Consider the following 18,580-nt stretch of genomic DNA (forward strand, 5'->3'; position numbering starts at 1 on the left):
GGAGGAAGCCAGGTGACCTTGCAAAGAGAGAAATTTGAGCCCCTGGCAGGAGAGGAGCCCTGACTGAGAAAGACAAAAAAATAAATGTCTGCTAGAGAGGGGGACCAAGTCAGAGAGAAGACACAAGTGTGCCGGAGAAGAGAGGAGGCCACCGTCTCCAGGGCAGACACCTAGAGTCCTGAGAAGCCAGGTCAAAATGAAATGCTGAATGGGGGTTGTTAGAGGTGACGGAAAGCGGAGCAGCTTGGGATAAACTGTGGCTCAGGACAGGGTCTGTGCGTTCTTCCGCTAGCCTCTTTCTCAACCAGTGGTCAAACCTGGTGCTGAACAGAGTCTGTGTATCCTTTACTAAGACATTTTCATACGCGTTTTGCAACTTCATCCTAATAACTTCATGATGTAAGCGGGACAGAACTCACTGGCCTGTTGCTCTACAGAGGAGGGAACCAAATCTTAGAAGTTCGATGCTCACCCCTTAAGATCATACTCCCACAACTCTGTTCCTTTCAATGCAAGATGTTAGGCCCTGACAGGAAATGAAAAAGCTTTGGGTGTGTACTCTGTCAACAAAATCGTGCCCAATAATCATATTAGTTGAAGGAGAATCTTCATTGAATTTTGTTACATTGTTAGGACAGACTTAGGAACAGATGGTAGACACTGAGTGGATCTTTCCAGCTCAAAGCTGTTGGCAAGAGCATTTAGAAAGTACAGTGATGGATGACATAGTATTCAACGTGGGACGACAGTTGAGTCTAATAGGTTGACCCAAGGGTCAGGCTTAGGCTTTGTCCTGTTTAAAGTCTCTTATGAGTCTTACAACAGCATAAACAAGTGCCAGGGGAATCGGACGCTGATCATGACCGAAAGGTGAGAGCAATACCAGTGAGACCAAGGAAAGAAAGGGAAAGGAAGTCGGTGCAGTTGGAAGGGAAGAGATAGAGCAGAGAGCCACATAAGGTTCAAAGTGGAGAGAGGGGCTGGAGAGATGGCTTAGAGCTTAAGAACACTGACTGCTCTTCCGAAGGTCCTGAGTTCAAATCCCAGCAACCACATGGTGGCTCACAACCATCCATAATGAGATCTGATGCCTTCTTCTGGAGTGTCTGAAGACACCTACAGTGTACTCACATATAACAATAAATAAATCTTAAAAAAAAAAAAAACAAATTGGAGAGACTTTTCTCATTAAAAAGGAATACAGACACACTATAGAGGGGGTGGGGTGGGGGCGGGACTCTGGCCTCCTTGGAACAGGACCAAAAGATAATCAGGAGAGAGCTGCAAGTGCTGGGGCCGACAGGACATAGGACTGTCGCCAAATGATGTGGCTGAGCCGCGGAGATAAAGTTGCACAGGCATACTATCATTTCCTTAACAGAAAAAGGAGAGAGGGGGCACACGTATGTGTTTGACATTCATACGTTCTCACATGCATGCATGCAAACATACACACTGACTAGCTCAGCAAATACATAAGAAAATAGTAACCCCAGTTACTTCCCGAGAAAGTTGTCTGTAGCCCGGGAGCTGGCTCCAGCCTGCGTTATTCTGTGTGGTCACGCATCACCGCAACCTCAAGTTACCTTAGGCTGATTGTGAACCCCCCAGTTCAGCTTAATCCTTTTCAACCTCCAACTTGCCTTCTATCCAGCTGACTTCACACATGAACATTATCTGCCTGGCTCTTGGGGACTGCACTGACGACATCACACAAGCCTACATGCAGACGCAGCTGAAGGCAGAAGAAAATGAAGATAAAAAGAGAGACTATACAGATGACTACGATATGGCTTGAAATGTCACAGCAAAAACCTTGGCTGCATAGAACGCCAGGTCACTTACCAGCATACGGTGTGTTCTACTGCAAACATGGGCTACAACTGTAAGATAAACACCTGGTGGCTTACCTTAAAATCCAAGCTTAAATTAATATCATTGTCTTTCTCTAGGCAGATACAACCACAGAGTTTATGGTGAGATCTGGTAAGACAGTTTCCCTGATGAATTTTGCTTCCTATTAATCCTGTTAATTAATAAGTAAATGTTCACCTTCAAAACCAGCTGAGGTTGGAAAATGGATGCAATGAGTTAATTATGCACATTAACTAAAGAAGCAAACCAGGCAGCATGGTGTGTTGGTGTGTGACCTTTGCAAAAAAAAAAAAAAAAAAAAAAAAGAATTGGGCCAAGTATAACAGTGCATTCCTGTAATCCCAGCATTTGAGAGGCTAAGATAGGAGGAGTGTGAGTTTATATTTAATATTAGTAAGCAATATTCTAGTGAGTAGTTTAAACAATATTAATAGCCTACTACAATCATCCTCAGAGTGAGACAGAATTACCAGTCCTTTATGCAATGTTTTAGAGGCAGCCCTTAGATTAAAGTAATTACAGATATACAATCTTTGGGAAATTTTGCCCAGAGTCTGTCCATTGCTTTTTTTCTGTATATTATAAAAATAAATTCCAAATATATACATATATATATATATATACATACACATATAACATATATACATATAGTCACATACACATATGTATATATACATATGTTTATATACACTTATATATACATATTACACATATACACATATACACATATACACACATATACACACATACATACACATATATACACATATATACATATATGCACATACACACATAGTCACATACACATATACATATATATACATATATACACATACATATACATCATATATACATACACACATATGTACACAGATAACATATATACACATAATCACATACACGTATGTACATATATACACATAGACATATATACATATGTACACATATACACATATTAACCCACATATGTACATATATACACATATATACATATTCACACATATATACATATATACATATACATTCGCATATTTGCACATGCATACATAGTATATACACATACACATATATACATATATGCACGTACATATACATCATATACACATACATGTACACACACAAATAACATAAGCAGGGAGTCACTTCCAGTTTGTTGCCTGGTATGACAAGGGACGCATCCGAGTCTTTGTAGTGGTGGGAGCAGACGATGAGCCGCCAACATCCCATCATTTTGCAGTCGCTGCAGGAAATGATGAGCCAAGCAACTTAAACAAACATTCCAGCCCAGAAAATCACCAGGCTGGCTCTGTGACTGTAATGACTTTCTCCTAATCTGATCATTATCATCCATTCCTTTCCTATCGCTGGCAAGGGGCCTCTGGGGAATAGCTGATCTTAAAAGTGAGACAGGCTTGAGTATGAAAATGCACAACCTTGTGTTTTAGTGACAATTTATCTCAGTCAGAGCTAACCAAATTCAAAGCTCATCCATCATAGTTTTACTTCCACTCCTTAAATCCTGAAAGGACTCAGTTGTATCTGTTTCTCTCAAGTCATTTATCATTTCAAAAAAGGAAAAAGAAATTATTTTGTACCTAGTTAAAATTCAAGGGTGCCCTTCTATAAACACCAGGTGACTAGAAGACCAGGGCATGATCAGACAGTGGCTCAGGTGACATCACATTCTTGAGGGATTAGGAGAGAGACCTTTCACCTAATCATCCATCCTAATGTTCCCAGGAGGCTGCTGACCTCTGTGACCTGGTCCTGACCCGGTGAGGTGGGTTTAGGAAGCAGGGTGAAACTCTTCTCCTCCTCACTCCTTCAACCTAAGTGGTGCAACTGCAGCGCTGAAAGGTGAGACTGTCACACACATCTCTCCAGCAGCCTGCCATGCGTAGAGATGTGACAGAAAAGGTCGTGATTCAAACCCAGAAGGCTCCCTCGTGCTTTCGGCTATCACTATTTAGGGGAGGCAAAGCTCTCTTCAGAGTTCCTCTCTTGGCACACTTGTTTCTCTCCTGCTCCTATCGGGAGCCCCACTGTCAGTCACTTGAGGCCCTGCTTACTCAGAACCACCCCACAAGGTCAGGAGGAGGGTCAGTCTAGCCGCCAAGGTCCCCATCGGCTTTAAACCTGGGCTGGCTGGCTCACTCCTCACCCAACCTCAGAAGGCCTGAGGACACCACCCCTGCCTTCAGGAAGAAATCCTTGACATTCCCAGAGCCATCTGACCTCATCCTGCCAACACCTCTATCTTTAGCAAATCCAAAATCAGACCTCGAGGAGAGGGGACAGGAGTGCATCATCTGATTCAGGGTTTCTCCAATCACCTTCGCCCGCCACCCAACACTGCTTCTCTGTGTCCTGTGGGCTCCCAGCATTCCCAGGGCTGATAAGGAGCGTGATGTGGCTCAGGAGTAAGACTTGGGCAGTGTGTTACCAGACAATCTGAAGGAAGCATATTACCACTTCAGTGGCTGATCACACCTGTTCCATTTTCACAGATAAAAGAAAGGCAAAATATGTATTTCTACTTGTTTAAAAAAATTACAAAGAAAATTAATCATCTCTAAGTGAGTTCTACTTTTAATCAATAAATGTCATCCATAATATGTGTCCTGGAGCAAGCCCCTGCCTTGTGTAAGAGAACCCTAGTGCCTCCCTCTCACTGAATGTGGAAAATTTTAACTCTGATGAGACTCAGAGTCACATAGGACCTTATTTACAAAAACAAGACCCTAGGCAGTCCAAGACAGACAAGAAGGAAGGAGAACACCTAAGAGGCTCTCAGATTCCAGGTAACAGGGCTGGATAAATATTGTAGCCTAACCCTCAGCCCCTGCCTTGAGCTGTTAGTTAAAACAACATCATGCTGGGTCATAGGATCTTATAATTAAAAAAAAAAATCGATTATCCTAATGGCTCACCAGCTAGGGGACAGGAGAGTGCCCAGGAATAATCTAATAATAGCCTCAATGATAGTAAACACTGGGGATAATCTAAAACATTTTTGAAACTGTCTAACGAGGATCCCCTTTCACGTTAACTTTCCATCTATATATTCTAGCACCTCTGAAACTGTGAGCACCGGAGGACAGTAAGGACAGGATGTCCCGGAGGTGTTGAGTGAATGGCCAGAATCTCCGATCCCTCACTGTCTCCTAAAATGGAGTTTCAGTGGGATGTAGTTCAGCCGTAGATGCTACCCACGCACCCCCAGCACCTCGTGTCTGCAGGGGCTTCTTCTGAAACCCTTGGGACTTTTTTCAGGCTTCTGACTCTATGACCTCCTCCCTTCTGTTCATCAGCTCCTGTTTGTTGCTGAAGGGATGGATGCATGAGTGTGGGACCATGTTAGTCAGAAGCTGATTGAATAAGGTGCTGTCTGTGCCTCCAAGGCATTTTCGGAGCCACTTGACACCACTTGACAGATGTGAGACTAAGAGCCCCACTTGTTTGGTTTTCAATCGTGTGATTATTCAAATAAAAAATACTGTACATCATCCCCTGACTGCACAAGAAGGAATGAATCTTTCCTAATTGCATCAAGCTTAATGTTTGCCTTGTTTGCTGCCTGTGATTCAAGTGCTAAGAGCCGTGCAGCTCATGGTGTGGGGGGCGGGGGAGGAGAGGAGGGAGCCGTTGCCATGGAGTCCTGAAAGCCAGCTTTATGTTTTTATAACGAGACCGGGTTCCATGTAGCCCAGGCTAGCCTCAAACTTGCTAAGAAACTGAAGCTTGGCCTTGAACTCCTAGTTGAACTCCATCCGCCAAATCCTGGGATTGCATGCATACGTCATAAGACCAGCTTCCTTAAGATGATTTCTAACCGTGGTCCGTCTTAAATGTGTTAAAGGAAAACTTTTTGGTGCAAGAAAAAAAGCCAAATGAGCCAATCCCTTACCTAGTTTTTAATCAGAAGAAAAAAAGAATTCAGATGTTTCCCAAGAAAATAAGCTATGCCTTCACCCCAAAATATAATGAAAACACAGAAATATTGTGATGAATACTTAGTGCCCAGGGAGCCTGCTGCTTTTCTAGTCCTTCCCAGGGGTATGAACCTGTCACTTGGAAGTCCCTCTCCATGGTTGTTGCAACCGTGGGCAGCTGGACGCGTCTGATAAAATGAAACTGTCACGAAAAATAAGTCCTCTGAATAAAAATAAACATTGCCTGTACTGAATAAGTGCACACAAAATTTGTGTTCGGCACACATCCTGACACTAATGGACTGTTTGCATCCAAATGGATGTCAGTATGTGTTGCCCGGTAACTGCCTTCTCTCCCATGACTCTCCAACCGTATTCTTTCCTGATAGAAACTTCACACCAGATATTATAAGAATCCCAACTGCTGTATTTGGTGATTTAGCTTTATTTTTCTATTTTAGGTTTGGGTAAATTATTAAGACAGACTTTGGGATCTGTGGTGTATTAGCAATCCAAATAACCTATCCTCCAGGTGAGAAATGCCTATGGTGAGAGTGTGGACCCTGCACACCACTAAGTCAGCGGCAGTGAATAGGTGATGAGGGTTAGGAGTGGCTGGGAAGGTTAGCCCTAGTCTAGGAGCCTAGAGGGGCTGTGTCAGGAGATGGGGAGGGCACGGGGAGTATCAGTGACTTCTCTCTGAAGGTTAGGCAGTCTTGTGTAAGGAGCCGTCCATACTTGGGCATAACTTTCTGGTGATGCACACCCTTGGGGGTCACCCATCATCCCGTAAGTAACCACTCACCCAAGCTCTGGAAGTGAGCCCTCTAAGCTCAGGAGTTTCCCAAACTAGGCTTTGTTGCAATAGTTTTTTGGCTTGTTGTTGGGGCCTTATGGGGAGACGGTTGCTTACCTCCTCCCAGTGAAGGAATTCTCACACTATCTGGCTATAATCTTCACTATCCTGACCATCCTTTTTTTTTTTTTTTTTGCCAAATTCACATTTCAGCATCCCCCAAGAATATGACTTCCTTTTTATTTAATTACATCAATCATTAACACTTTCTAAAACATTCACCTTTTATGTTATTACTTGATCATATCAGAGGGAAATTAACTTGCCGTTCTTGGCTACTTTAGTTGCACAGAGCTTACACCTTACTATTGTGCCTCAGCCTGCCTCTCTATAGTCTGCTCACCCTGCTGGAACAGCCCACCTAATCCAGCATTCAGAAAACGGAAATACAATACTAAGTGCTTTGCTGTCGCCCAGTTTCTTTTATAATGTCATAAAAATTTATAACACTTAAAAGACAGCAATCCCTGAGGCCATTTATCCTCAAGAAAGAACAAGTTTGTTCTTGCAGAGCAAAATCTATATTGATGTATCTCTCACATCGTAAGATATGTGCCCTTAATGCACGCCATCAGGGCAACCTGCAAGCACCCAGCATCCATTCTGTGCCCTGATGGTGTAAAGCCCATTAGAAGGAGGTAGGTGGGCTCTTACCATTCAGAGGTAAAGGACCAGTATTTTAGAAACTCATTTCAGCCTAGATGCCAGATGTGGTTTCACAGAGAGATAATGATCCCCTTCAAACAATGGGAAATAACTGAGAAAAGTCATTATGTCACTGTGAAAAAATGTCCTTGATTATCCTGCCCTAGCTGTTACCTAATCTCAATTTTATTTCTGAAGGCTCCTGAGTGGGGAGCCTTAAGCACTGCACATACCTAGCTCATGAAGTAACTGCTTTCAGTACCCATCAGATATTGGTAGCAGAATGTGAAGCGTGCTGGGGAGGGAAGGGCGGTGGTAACCAGAATGAGGTAGCAGCTAAAATTTAAAACTACACCCAGTTTGACAGAGCTCCTCGGAGAAAAGGCAATCGTCCAGCAGATGTGACTGTTTACAGAGCACCAGCTGGCCTGACGCGACTTCTCCAGGGCCATCTGCCTCCGAAGAGGCCCTCACCTGGGCTTCCCAGGGAGCCCCTGGATCTCTCTCGGTGACAGCAATCTCCTCTATTGTCGCTGACAGCCAAGTCTCCAGACAACCTCCTTAGGCGGCAACCAGTTGTCCAGGTATTAGATTTACCCTCTCAGGCCTGGGGCAGCTGTGCAGCTAACTCCTCCATGGCTCTTTCAAGCCTTCTGCTGCCTTTGAGCTCAGCTAGGTAGAAAGAACCTCTGCATACGCTTTCTTACCACCAAGAACTTAGCCTTCACTTTTGAAATGACTATCAGTTATATTTCTTGACCTAAAGTTCACAAGATTACATTTAAAAAACAAACCATAAATGTTAATTACATAATGTTATTTTTTTTTAAACCAAGACTCATTTGCCTACATTTCCAAACAGGCATGAAAGGCTTGAAAGGACCAACATGAGAAGTGTTTGTTAGCCTTTATTTTCCAATCCTTTAAATATATGCTATATGTGTAATTTTCAAAGAAGCAAGTCAAAAGAGAAAAAAAATCTCATTCTCAAAATATATGGGCCAATTTTTGACCCCTTTCTTTTTGATGAACAGGGCTCTACAGTTCCCCGATGCTGGGGAAAACCTCAAGAGGCCACAGGAGTTCCTTGAGTGCTCTGTGCCCTGCAAGAGAACAGAAGAGCCTTATGTAAAAAATTGAGGCCTTAGAGAACCACTAATTAAACACAGAAGGACCTCAGAGGGGCTGGACTGGGGAATCCAAGCAGTGTGGCTTCAGAGATTTGTTTAAAGGAAGAAAAGGTACCCTTTAGAGAAAATAGATTGATTTTGAAAGTATTACCATGACCCTTTCTCAATGATCAAAAGCTCGTAGAATTTTATTTATAATATCATGGTATATTTTTGAAATTTTTACCTCCGCCTAATATAAACCATGTGTTGTCTCTGGGCAAGCCTCCCACTGCTCAGCACTCTCCACTGTCATGTTCTGCCCATTCACAGATGACACACTCACCCGTCTCTCTCACCTAACCCACACTTCTTATTAATCTTCTGGCTTCAGTAATACCCAGCTTTAGGAATGTCCTAAAGTCAGTGGGCAAAGACACATGACCAGACTTTACTTCCTGAGTTCAATCTGTAGGACCACAAAGTAGAAAAGGATCATCAAGTCCCCCACCCCCCACCCCGCTGCCCTCTTACGTGTACGTGAGTCGTGTGACACGTGCTCACCTGCACAAGTAAATACATAAAATAAAGGGTGTTAGGTGCTTGGCTGGTTTTGTTGTTCACATCTTATAGCTTATTCTGTTTCAACTTGCCTTTCTGTAGTCTGTTCAGATTTTCTGGAATATTCCACCTAATCTCTATTATCCAGGAAACGAAAATATAGTATTAAGTGGTCTGCCACTACCTTGTTAAAAAAAAAAAGGTCTGTATCTAGCTTTCCGTGTTTATTTTAATGTTGATGTTTGTAAAATTTTACCTCCTAAGAAGATCCAAACTCATTGCCAAGAGATCTGCTGAATGTCCCCATGGTCTGTTCTTCCTCCTTCCAGAGTAATGGAACTCCCACTATTCCCCCGTCACGTGGTGACTTGGTGACTCATAACAAAATCTACTTCTCTTGCCCTTCAGGCCTCGAGATGTGTGACAGTGTAACTAAATTCTGACCAGTGTGACCTAAGGAGAAGGATTATGTGCAATCTCCAAGAAGTACTTTTAAAGAGAAGGACCCTGGGGCCAGTGAGATGGCTCGGTGGGTAAAGGGGATTGCCACCAAGCCAAGGACTTGGTGGGCACACAATTCAATTCCTGGGAGCCACATAGAGGAAAGAGAAAACTGACTCCACAAAGTTGTCCTCTAGCCTCACACGTTTAGTGGTGTGCGTGTCACACACACACACACACACACACATTAGATAAATAGATTTTTTTTTTTCTCTTTGGTTTTTTGAAGATAGGGCTTCTCTGTGCAACAGCCCTGACTGTCCTGGAACTCATTTTGTAGCCCAGGCTGCCTTCAAACTCAGAGATCCACCTACCTCTGCCTCCTAAGAGCTGGTATTAAAGGTGTGCACCACCCCTACCCGGCTAATAGATTTAATTTCTAAGAAGAAAAGCAAGGCAGTATGCCTATCACTTTTATATTTCCATGGAAATACTGACCCAGCCGACCGGCCTGGAGCTCAGGCAGTGAGACTCTTGAGGTAAAGGTCGTATGCAAGGATAAGGAAACAAAGAGACAAAAGTGAACTAGGTGTGTGTCCCCAGCGACCCAGACTGCTTTCTCTACACCTCTTTTAGCATAAAAAGCAAACGTTCAGCTTAAGCTGTCATCATGTGGGAGGTTTCTCTCACTCCCAGAGGAAACGGATCCTCACTTGTGAAAACAGCCTTCACACTGCCTTTCACTCTCCCCAGTCTCCCGAGTCCCTCCCTTCTACCCGGCATGCTCCACACTCTATAGGAGTGACACACATGGGGGACTTCCTCTTCCCCTCCTGGAGCCTGCACCTTCCTTCAGAATCCACTGTTCAACACACTGCAGGAAGTGTTTAACAGAAGTCCAACAAGGAGCCTCCTGCTTAGATCCTCTGCCCTAAACCTGGCACTGTGCTTTTAAGTGTGAGAAGCATTGTGCAATTAATGCTTCAACATTTTTAAAAGAAAAACTTTTTTAAAGATTTATTTAGCTTCTCCTCCTCCCCCTCTTCCTCCTCCTCCTCCTCCTTCTCCTCCTCCTCGTCTTCTTCCTCCTCTGCCTTCTCCTCTTCCTCCTTTTTCAGGAAAACACCAAATAGTGGTTGACACCGGTGCAGCAGCCGGAGGGCCTGGAGGACCTGGTGGCTTCCTGGAGGATTCGGAGGATTCGGCGGCGATTTTAGAGGCCAGGGTCTTGGTCAAGGCCGTGGCCATGGTCGAGGCCGCGGGGCTCGTGGAGGTTAAGCTGAAGACAAGGAGTGGATCCCCGTCACCAAGCTGGGCCGCCTGGTTATGGACACGAAGATCAAGTCTTGGAGGAGCTCGACCTGTTCTCTCTGCCCATTACGGAGTCTGAGATCATTGACTTTTTCCTAGGTGCATCCCTAAAGAATGAGGTACTGAAAATCATGCCAGTGCAGAAGCAGACTCAGGCTGGCCAGAGGACCAGGTTCAACACCTTCGTCACTATTGGGGACAACAATGGTGACGCTGGTCTTGGTGTTAAGTGCTCCAAGGAAGTTGCCACTGCTGTCTGAGGAGCCATCTTCTTGGCCAAGCTCTCCATCGTCTCTGTGCAGAGAGGCCACTGGGGGAACGAGATTGGCAAGCCCCACACGGTTCCATGCGAGATGACAGGCCACTGTGGCTCTGTGCTGGTGCGTCTCATCCCTGCCCCCAGAGGCACTGGCATTGCCTCTGCTCCTGTGCCCAAGAAGCTCTTGATGATGGCCAGTATAGACGACTGCTGCACATCAGCCAGAGGCTGCACTGCCATCCTGGGCCACTTTGCCAAGGCCACCTTTGATGCCATCTCCAACTTGACCCCCGACCTCTGGAAAGAGACTGTGTTCACCAAGTTTCCCTATCAGGAATTCACTGATCATCTTGTGAAAACACACACCAGAGTCTCTGTTCAAGGACCCAGGCTCCAGCTGTGGCTACCACATAAGGGTTTTTATACAAGAAAAATTTAAGTCTGTTAATTATTTTTTAAGATAAGATTTATTTATTTTTATATGAATTAATGTCTTTGGACTAGGTGCATGTCTCTGTGAAGATTCTAGAACTGGAGTTACAGATGATTGCGAGCTGCAATGTGGGTGCTAGGAATTGAACCCAGGCCCTCTGGGAAGGGCAGCCAGTGAGCGCTCATAACCACTATGCCATCTCTCCAGCCCCAAAGAAAAATATTTCAATCAGCCTTTGCTGTTACAATACCCTGCCCCAAATCACTGATAAGCACATTAGTAAAGCCTTTTAAATGACACTGGCCAATGCTTGCAGATGCGATATGTTGTATCGCTGTGCATACCCCTGTGACTCTATTTCCTTATTCATTATGCAATTATGTACACAGCCGGTTGGAAATTAAGCAAGAAATGTCTCAGAAATAGCTAGTGAATATTAGCTTTGAAAATAATCACTCTTAGCTGGGCAGTGGTAGTACACGCCTTTAATCCCAGCACTTGGGAGGCAGAGGCAGGAGGATTTCTGAATTCAAGGCCAACCTGGTCTACAGAGTTCCAGGACAGCCAGGGCTACACAGAGAAACCCTGTCTCAAAAAACCAAAAAGAAAAAAGAAAAAAAGAAAATAGTCACTCTTTTAACTCAATAATCCCAATACTGGAATTCAAGCTTTAAAAAAAACATCCAAGATAGACATAGGCAGCAAAAGAGAAAGCAAGAGACAGAGAAAGAGAGGGGTAAGGATAGAGCAGTTTGTCCTTGTGTTGTTTATAATAGAAAAAAGAAATTTAATGACCTTCCCCTGTCACCATAATGGTGAACTAGAGCCCTGGCACAAGCTGAAATCTATACATCCAGTACCATCAAGGAGGATGCAGATCTATACATCTAGTACCATCAGAGAGGATGCAGATCTATACATACAGTACCATCAAGGAGGATGCAGATCTATACATCCAGTACCATCAAGGAGGATGCAGATCTATACACCCAGTACCATCAGGGAGGATGCAGATCTATACATCCAGTACCATCAGGGAGGATGCAGATCTATACATCCAGTACCATCAGGGAGGATGCAGATCTATACATCCAGTACCATCAGGGAGGATGCAGACAGGGTTAGAAGAGTCAGAGAGTAAAGAGCTGAACTAAAGTCCACATGCTTGACAAACAAAGCAGATACACGGAAAGAACATTGGGCAGGGCAGAACAAGACAGCCAAAGTGAAAGTGACACCCATGGAGGGAAAGTTCCAGACAGGGAATTCTGGAGCAATATTTGAGAAAGAGCGGGGGAGGAAAAAGAAATAGGACTGACGAGCTTTTCAAAAATGTGCTACTGGGAAAATGTAAAGACTCAAGGCTACACAGTAAGACCCCGTCTCAAAAGAAAAATAGGAAAAAAGAATGAATTCATATGACAGACAACCTCATGATTATCAGCATCGAGTCTTAAGTTAACATATTTAGAAATGATAAATGCTTCTCAGGGAATCACTGAAGAGCATCCTTAGGACAGTCTCGGGTACAAAGAACAAGTCAAGTTTCAAGAGACCTCAACAGAAAACCTCAGAGACAAGCCAAAGATGCTGAATCCTGAATAAAAACAAAATTTCATTGAAAAATTATTGAATATCACAACAAAATATTATGTAACCACCACAAAACGACAATTGGGAGGATAGAGAAAATCTGTATCATGGTAAGCATCTATAGTTTTGTTACATTATACGTAGCATGCTTTATATGGATATCAATAGATGTGTATATGCACACAAATATACATTTACATGTACATAATATCAAAACTATGGTATACGCATAGGAAAAACAGAATCCTACCAAAATGCTAATAGTTGTTTGCTTAGAAGTAAAGTAATAGTAAAAATTTTTTCTATTGGTTCAATTTTATTTTATATGAACATTTTTGGGTTACTTTTCTATTTCAAAACATGGATACAGAGATAAAATGAGACCTAAGCACTTTTTCTCAGGTGCCACAGTGCTGTTCCTACAGAGATTTGTGTCTCGGGAGCGAAATCCCCGTCTCTGGCAGCAAGCCCTATTTTTAGCCTCCTAAATCCTTTCCTCTAAATACCTAGTCATGAGATTCCAGAGAAAGAATGTTCTTCCTGTAGACCAGGTTTTACTCTTCAAAAAACAATTTTAACTCTTACCCAATGTGAACTATCATTTTAGGACAGAACTCACTTGTAGGGTTATACATTAGTGGTCAACAGTTACCCTTGCTGTTTCCAAAGGTCCTAAAGGGGTGACACTGGTACATTTGTGGGAAGGCACACAAAGCAAAAGAAAGAAAGAAAGAAAGAAAGAAAGAAAGAAAGAAAGAAAGAAAGAAAGAAAGAAAGAAAGAAAGAAAGAAAGAAAGAAAGAAGGGAGGGAGGGAGGGAGGGAGGGAGGGAGGGAGGGAAAGGAAAGGAAAGAAAGAGAGAAATATTTTCAATTTTACCAAGCTCTCTCTTAGTCTTAATGTTATACTTTTGTATTTCCTGGTCCTTACAAAGTACAGTGTTCACAATTAAATGTCCAAACCCACTAGAACGGTGGTTTCTCAATCTGTGAGTCGCAACCCCTTAGACCCTTTCACAGGAGTTACCTAAGACCACCTGAAAAAGATATTTACATTACAATTCACAACAGTAGCAAAATTACAGTTACAAAGTAGCTACGAAAATAATTTTATGATTTGGGGTCACCACAACATGAGGTACTGTATTAAAGGGTCGCAGCATTAGGAAGGTTGAGAACCACTACTCTAGAAAGTAAGAAATGCAGGAGTGACTTCTCTCTGTGAGGGGTATGGTTTTAAACATTCATGAGAAAAGGTTGTTCTTGAAAATTTTCTGCTCAGAATAAAAACCCTGAAAATAGGTGCTGGAGAGATGGCTCAGTGGTTAAAAGCACTGACTACTCTTCCACAGGACCTGGGTTCAATTCCCAGAACCCACATGGCAGGTCACAACTGTCTGTAACTCTGACAGATGTTGCTACTTTGTTTCCAACCCAATTCCTGGGTAAAAGAAAGCTCAACTCAACCAGTTAACAAAACGAGCTACAAGCCTAGATTGGGCAGATGTCCCACTACACTACTCTATTTCCATCGTTATTATCCCGTATAACTTGCGGTTTCTCCAGGCTCCTCCCACTTCCTCCTGCCCAATCATTGGCTCAAGCCTTTATGTGAAAAGTTAAGGTGGGGAGAAGGTTCACAAGGGAACTCCTCATCTGCAGCCCCTCTGAGGAGTGGAATTAGCATCAAAATACAAGCCCAGGGCTACCCACAACAGACAGATACTCTCTCACACACACATATGAGCAAGCAGAATACTAATACATAAAATAAAAATAAATAAATAATTTTTAAAATTAACGTTTAAAGAAAAGCATAAAATTTCAACCAAAAAATTTTAGGATGAATTACTGGAACCAAGAACACGTCTGACTATTTTTACGATTTAGTCATTAATCACTCCTATGAAATCCCCTAGACTCTGGTAATACACATCCTTATATCTGTCTGCAGTATTCCCTTTAAAATACTACAAACAGGTCAGTTTTGGTAGCCCTGAATTATTGGTGTACTATAGTTAACTATGAAATAAGTCATCCATTAAATATTTCATCTGTAATGATTCCAAACAGCTCTTATTTACCTGGGCAACACTCCTCAAATTAAAATAATTCTCTAAGTCAGCTTTGGACTACAGGCTGTTAGGCCTTATGTTTGACAGACAGGTTGTAACAGCTCCAAGAGCAACTGTGGATCAAGAAGTAAAAAACCCTTTGAAAAGCATAATAATATAAAGTGTACGGTATAATCAGAGACACAACCATCACATAAATATTAAAAGTGTCAGATCTAAGACCAAAGTAACTTTCAATGAAACCAAAGGTACATTTTGCAATCCTGGCTAGAAACTGAACATAGGGTATAAAACATGCTAGTTAGGCAAGAACTCTCCTCACTGACCTCACCGGACAGGCCCTGTTAGAATTCTGCCTAAGCTCCACCCCACAGTCACCTGGCAACAGCCAGGTATGCCCTCTCCACAGTTACCTGGCAACAGCCAGGTAGGCCTGGACCACTACAAAAGGAGATTCTTGCCCCTCCTCTCTCTCTCTCTCTCTCTCTCTCTCTCTCTCTCTCTCTCTCTCTCCTCTCCTCTTGCCCTCTTGGGCTCTCCTCTCTCCCCATCCCCTTCCCCCTCTCTCCACATGGTCATGGCCAGCCTCTACTTCTCTACTCTTTCCTTCTCTCTGCCTTTCTCTGCCTCTACTACCCCGTTTACTCACCCCCTCCCATGCCCTAAATAAACTCTATTCTATATTATACTGTTGTGTGTGTCTGGTCCCTCAGGGGGGAAGGGATGCCTTGGCACGGGCCCACTGAAGCACCCCCTTTCCCCCACACGCCCATAGAACATTTTCTTACTCCACTTTCTCTTCTTGTGATCACAACAGGCCCAGCATCTGAATTCAGAGAAGATTAAGTGAAGATTGATTGATAAAAATTATTCAAACCTAAGTGGCAACTCTGGGATAGATGAGACCCTATTTCAAAAAGAAAGAAAGAATGAAAAATCATATATAGATATATAGAGATAGAAATATCCAAGCTTCCACACTAAAAACTACCAAACTGCTAAAGAAAATTATTAGATAGTAAAATAAAAAATAAAACATTCTTATGGATCTAGAGACTCGGTAATCAGTCAGGCACGGTGGTGCATGTTTAAATTCCTGACACAAAAGACACAAAGACTACCACAGGTCTGAGGCCAGCCTGAACTCCACAGAGAACTTGAGGCCAGGTTGGGCTACCTGACAAGATCATGTCTCAAATAAACAAAAAAGGTTGGGAAAAGTTGAATAAAGGCGCTAGACCAGTAGTTCTCAACTTGTGGGTCACCACCCTGGAGGGTCAAATGACCCTTTCTCAAGGATCCCATATCAGATACCTGCATATCAGATCTTTACACTACAATTCATAACGGTAGCAAAATCACAGGAAGTAGCAATGAAAGAAATGTCATGGTCGAGGGTTTCCACATGAGGAACTGTATTAAAGGGTCACAGCATTAGGAAGGTTGGGAGCCACTGTTCTGAGTGCTCGATAGCTAGACAGGGACTAAGAGCAATCAGTGCCCGGGAGACTGTTGAGATGGGCCCTCCCTCATGGCTGACTTCAGCCCCCACCTGCTGTTTCCCGGAAATGGCAACATCACACACCTTCTCTGTGGGGTATAAATCTGGAAAGAAAAGATGGAGACTTTGCTGAGCCCAATAAGGGAAATATTCTTCCTCCTGGCCAAAAGAATGAAACCTGAGCTCTAGCTCTGGCCCAGGGCAATGTGGCTTTCACTTTGCTCTGTAGGCTGGACCATTTCGTGCTATTGTCTCTGCCCATAAGTGTTAATCCACCCCGGGCTGTCAATCACCTAGCCAGGAGATCACTCCTCAAGAAAACTGAAGACATTGCAGGAAAACGGAATAAAAATATCCCTGTACTGAGGTGACATGCCTATCCTCCCCACACGTCCCTCCCACAATGCAACTCCTTAGCATGTTTATGGTGCAGCTCTGCCAGGCCTGCTTACTTTTCTGACTCAAAAATCTTAACTTTTTTCCCTTTCTATCTCTTCTTTTAATTCTGTCTCTGGTGGTTTGAAAATGCTTGGTCCAAGGAGTGGCACTATTAGGGTGTGGCCTTGCTGGAGGAAATGTCACTGTGAGGGTGAGATTGAAGACCCTCTTCCTAGCTGCCTGGAAGCCAGTCTTCTCCTGTCTGCCTTTGGATGAAGATGTAGAACTCTCAGCTCCTCCAGTCCCATATCTGTCTGGATGCTGCCATGCTCCCACCTTGATGATAATGGACTGAACCTCTGAACCTGTAAGCCAGCCCCAATTAAATGTTGTCCTTTATAAGAGTTGCCTTGGTCTGCCAGGCAGTGGTGGCACACGCCTTTAATCCCTGCACTTGGGAGGCAGAGGCAGGTATATTTCTGAGTTCGAGGACATCCTGGACTACAGAGTGAGTTCCAGGACATCCAGGGCTACAGAGAGAAACCCAGTCTCGAAAAACAAAACAAAACAAAACAAAAAAGAGTTAGTTTCCTTGCTCACAGTGCCTGTTCACAGCAATAAGCCCTAAGATACTGTCCAAACGCCTAAGTATGCTTGCTTTGATACTCTGGGCTATTTCATTCTTTCTCTGAAGACGCCTTCACCCCCACCTCCACCCCCACCCCACCCCCACTACACTTTCTTTACAGCTGTTTATTGACAGCTCCCACGAACAGACCTGCCTGTTTTTTTTGGCCCTGACTCAAAAGGGCACGATTTTCTCTGTCTCTGCCTTTCACCTCACAGCAACTGCTGAAATTCCCAGTGGGCCTGCCCTGATGCTTTTGTCTACTCTAATAAAATTGTCCTTGAGCTTCCTTCAGAGTGCAATTCTAAGTTATTTTATGAAAGAGACTAAGAGCCCACAAAGGAGAGCCCTAATTTCCCTGGTAACACAGACCTTAAAGATGATATATAAAAAAGTAACGTTTACAAAGTAACTACTAAATGGTGGGCCTGCCTTCATTCCCAGCACTCAGGAGGCAGAGGCAGGAGGATCTCTAAATTCAAAGCCAGCCTAGTCTATAGAGCTACAAAGCCAGAGCTTCACAAAGAAACCCTGTCTAAGAAAGAAAGAAGGAAGGAAGGAAGGAAGGAAGGAAGGAAGAAGGAAAGAAAGAAAGAAAGAAAGAAAGAAAGAAAGAAAGAAAGAAAGAAAGAAAGAAAGAGAGAGAGAGAGAGAGAAAGAGAGAGGGAGGGAGGAAGGAAGGAAGGAAGGAAGGAAGGAAGGAAGGAAGGAAGGAAGGAAGGAAGGAAGGGAGGAAGGAAGGAAGAAAGAAAGAAAGAAAGAAAGAAAGAAAGAAAGAAAGAAAGAAAGAAAGAAGGAAAGAAAGAAAGAAAGAAAGAAAGAAAGAAAGAAAAAGATAAATAAGACTCAAAATTAACATAAAAACACCATCTGTTGCCGGGCAGTAGTAGCACACACCTTTAATCCCAGAACTGGGGAGGCAGAGGCAAGAGGACCTCAGTGAGTTCGAAGCCAGCCTGGTTTACAGAGCAAGTTCCAGAACAGT

General features: G+C 43.4%; 1 pseudogene; it reads left to right on the forward strand.

The window, feature by feature from the left end:
* Positions 1 to 1,872: 1,872 nt before the first annotated feature.
* Positions 1,873 to 11,403, forward strand: LOC127687909 (40S ribosomal protein S2-like; annotated as a pseudogene).
* Positions 11,404 to 18,580: the final 7,177 nt, after the last annotated feature.

Source organism: Apodemus sylvaticus, chromosome 6, assembly GCF_947179515.1.
Source record: "Apodemus sylvaticus chromosome 6, mApoSyl1.1, whole genome shotgun sequence".
Classification (NCBI taxonomy): domain Eukaryota; kingdom Metazoa; phylum Chordata; class Mammalia; order Rodentia; family Muridae; genus Apodemus; species Apodemus sylvaticus.